General features: G+C 40.9%; 1 non-coding gene across 1 annotated transcript; it reads right to left on the minus strand.

The window, feature by feature from the left end:
• Window positions 1-1,889: 1,889 nt before the first annotated feature.
• Window positions 1,890-1,993, minus strand: LOC112799259 (small nucleolar RNA R71). Its single transcript, XR_003200833.1, has one exon. It is a non-coding gene; the product is annotated as a small nucleolar RNA R71 (small nucleolar RNA).
• Between the last annotated feature and the right edge of the window lie 2,123 nt (window positions 1,994-4,116).

A 4,116-nucleotide genomic window follows, 5' to 3' on the forward strand; every position in this document is an offset into this window, starting at 1 on the left:
GCTCAATGAATGTTGCAGAATTGGATCACAGCCTCATCAAGATTATGGACCATAAACCCAAGGCAAAAGGAAATCAAGGAAAGACCTCAAAGCCCAAGAAACACAACAGAAGCTCAATTTAGAAAGTGTATAAATAGGATAGAATTGAAGTTAGTTAGCATCTTTGGACATTTGGAATTTTCATACTTTTGTAATTGAATTCAGAGCTATGAAGCACTAAACCCCTTTCATTGGGTTAGGGAGCTCTATTGTAATTCAATGAATCAATAATAGTTTTTATCTTCTTCTTCAATCTTTTCTCTTGAATTTTTGTTAGAAAGCTTCTCGATCTAATTCCATTGGTTAGTTGTCTTGGGAAAGAAACTATCCATACTTGGAATCCTTCGGAACCTTGGGAAAGGAATGGAGGATTCATGCTAGAGAAGCTTTCTCACAGTGAATTGGATTGGGGTTTGGATGGATATTGTGACATGTAATCCTACCAAATTGTGGTTCATGAAACTGTGTGGTATAATCAGTGATCGAGCATCATCTCTTCTTATGAACATTTAAACCAAGGGATTGGGAATTTGTTTGTTTTTAGAGAGAATTGGTGAGCCAAGGAATTGGGATCCAATCATATAAGATTGCCAAGCAAGATTCAATGAATGCATTGGTTGAGGAAGAGATGAAAATGTTTTGATTCGGAGATCTCAATATCTCCTAATACCCAATGAACTCCCCATCTCTGATCTACCACTTTCTATTTACATTCTGCAATTTCAATTCATGCAATCACCCCCATCCCTTTTAATTTCAGCACTTTAATTTCTCGCTCTTTAATTCATGCAATTTAATATTCCGCAATTCTCATCTAAATCTTGATTCTGCTCAACTAGAACAAACTTCTAATCCGAATTGCTCATTCAACCAATCCTTGTGGGATTCGACCTCACTCTATTGTGAGTTTTTACTTGACGATAACCGGTGCACTTGCCGGAAGGAATTTTGCCGATTGTGCAATTTCCTAAAATCATAGCATCAAGGTTATGCTACATCAAGTTTATGGCGCCGTTGCCGGGGATTGGTTTTCGATTGACAATTTTCCAATTGGAAGTTAACTAGATTGAGCATTTTTCTTGTTTTGTTAATTCAGTTACTTGTTGAATTTAATTTCTGCACACTCTGTTATTTGCTTTCTTTCTTTATGCCTTTAAATTCAAGCAACTAACTCACTGACCCACTAACTATTTGAATTAATTCCTCAATTGCTCTAACCATACTCTTCCAGTAACCAAGAGTATTCCACTTGTTTGTTGCTTGTGGTGTGTTCTTGTATGACAGGTAGGAGAGGAGAGACATCAACTCCCCCATATACCGAACCAGAGAGGACCCTTCATAGACTTAGAAGGGAAGCAAGAAGGAAGAGGGTACTGGGAGAAGAAGAATCTGAGGACAATTTTGAGGAAGCTCGAGATCTCAACATGGATAGAGAAGTTCACAACCATGAGAGGGTTGATGGAAACAATGCCATTCCTGAGAGGAGGGTTCTTGGTTCATACATAAACCCAACCTCTGGGAATTGTGGTAGCAGCATCCAAAAACCACCCATTCAGGCCAACAATTTTGAACTCAAACCACAGCTAATATCACTGGTGGAAAACCATTGTTCATTTGGTGGGAGTGCTAATGAAGATCCAAACCAAAATCTCACCAAATTCTTGAGAATTTGCGACACTGTGAAGTCCAATGGAGTCCAGGATGATGCCTATAAACTGCTCTTGTTCCCATTTTCACTTAGGGACAAGGCAGCTAAGTGGCTGGAATCATTCCCAAGGGACAGCCTAACAACCTGGGATGAGGTGGAGAGCAAGTTTCTGGCACGTTTCTACCCCCCACAAAAGGTCAATAGGCTTCGATCTGAGGTTCAGACTTTTAGACAACAAGATGGTGAGACGTTCTACGAGGCATGGGAGAGGTTCAAAGAGTTGACAAGGAAATGCCCACCAAACATGTTCCCTGACTGGGTGCAATTGCATATTTTCTATGATGGACTTTCTTATGAATCAAGGAAGGCTGTAGACCATTCATCAGGAGGTTCATTGAACAGGAAAAAGATCGTGGAAGAAGCCATTGAAGTGATTGAGACAGTGGCTGAGAATGAGTATTACTATGCTTCAGAAAGGCACAACACTAAGGGAGTCATGGAGCTGAACCATGTTGATGCAATCCTAGCCCAAAACAAGGTGTTTGCCAAGCAACTAGCAGAGCTTACCAGGAAGTTAGACACAAAGCAAGTGGCTGCAATACACACACAAGATCAAGAGGAAGTAAGCATTGAAGGAAATGATTGGGAGGAGGCTAACTATGTGGGAAACCAACAAAGGCAATCATATGATCCACATTCCAACACTTACAACCCAGGATGGAAAAACCACCCAAACTTTGGGTGGGGAAACCAGCAAAGCCAACCACAAAACCATAAACCTTACAACCCAAACCAACATAACAATTCCACATACCAAAACTCCAACCAAAGATCATACCAAGCCACACAAAACACTTACTCCCAACCACCATATCATGGCCAAAATAATCAACCTGCCCAACCTAATCCAAACCAACAATTTCAAGATCAATTAAACAGGATAGAAGGAATGCTTGCAACCATGAGTCAAGACATAACCGATTTGAAAGCTTTTAAGGAAGAAGTAAATTCTAACTTGCAAAACCAAGGAGCTGCCATCCAGAAGCTAGAAATTCAAATTATGTATTTGTCTAAGCAAAACCCTGGGCCAAGCGTTTCTCATGCTACCAAGGCTATTGCAAGGGAAGAATGTAAAGCCATAACACTCAGAAGTGGAAAGAAGCTAAGGGAGATCTCAAAGGAAACCACAGAGGATGAAGCAAAGGAAGATGTGGGAGACAAGGAACAGAGACAATCTTTTACACCATCTGCAATAAAAGAAAAAGAAAAAGAGGTCCTGAAGCCTTATACACCCAAAGTACCATATCCTCAGCGGTTGCTGAAAAGTGAAAAGGATGGCCAATTCTCCAGATTCTTAGAGATTTTCAAGAAGCTTCAAATCAACATTCCATTTGCTGAGGCAATAGAGCAAATGCCACTCTATGCAAAATTCTTAAAGGAATTAATGACCAAGAAGAGAAGCTAGAGAAATGAGGAAACTGTGTTGTTAACTGAAGAATGCAGTGCCATCATTCAACACAAATTGCCTCAGAAATTGAAGGATCCAGGCAGTTTCCAAATCCCCTGCATCATAGGAGAAGTCATGGTGGAGAAGGCCTTATGTGACTTAGGGGCCAGTATCAATTTGATGTCTCTAACAATGATGAAAAGAATGAAGATTGAGGAAGCCAAACCAACAAGAATGGCCCTCCAATTGGCAGATCGAACTTTTAAGTTCCCTCATGGGATAGTTGAGGATTTGTTGGTGAAAGTGGGAGATTTTATATTTCCGGCCGATTTTGTGGTGTTAGATATGGAGGAAGAAGCCAAAGCTTCCATAATTCTGGGAAGACCCTTCCTGGCTACTGCTGGAGCCATCATAGATGTCCAAAAGGGTGAACTCACTCTTAGACTACATGATGAGAAATTGGTGTTTAACGTATTCAAGGCAATGAGCTATCCATCAGAATCACTAAAGGAATGCATGAGGGTGGATGTGGTGGACATTGCAATACAAGAAACCTTTGAGGAAACCACAAGGGAAGTGGCAGAGGAGGAGTTCACCAAGGATATTGAAGTTAGTGACATCAAGGCTGCTGAAACAACCATGCTAAGCATGCCAGAGAAAGTGAAAGAAGAAAAGGAAGCACCAAAACCTGAGCTCAAAGCATTGCCCCCTAATCTCAAGTATGCATACTTGGGTAGTGATGAGAGCCATCCTGTTATCATTAGCTCTGCCCTGAGCCAAGAACAGGAAGAAGAATTAATCAAGGTGCTACAAACTCATCAAGATGCCATTGGATGGACCCTAGCTGATTTGAAGGGGATAAGTTCATCCATATGCATGCATAAAATCTTGTTAGAGGAGGATGCTAGACCCTCCATTCAAGCTCAGAGAAGGTTGAATCCCGTCATGAAAGAAGTGGTACAAAAGGAGGTCATGAAGTTAT

Source organism: Arachis hypogaea, chromosome 4 (assembly GCF_003086295.3).
Source record: "Arachis hypogaea cultivar Tifrunner chromosome 4, arahy.Tifrunner.gnm2.J5K5, whole genome shotgun sequence".
Classification (NCBI taxonomy): domain Eukaryota; kingdom Viridiplantae; phylum Streptophyta; class Magnoliopsida; order Fabales; family Fabaceae; genus Arachis; species Arachis hypogaea.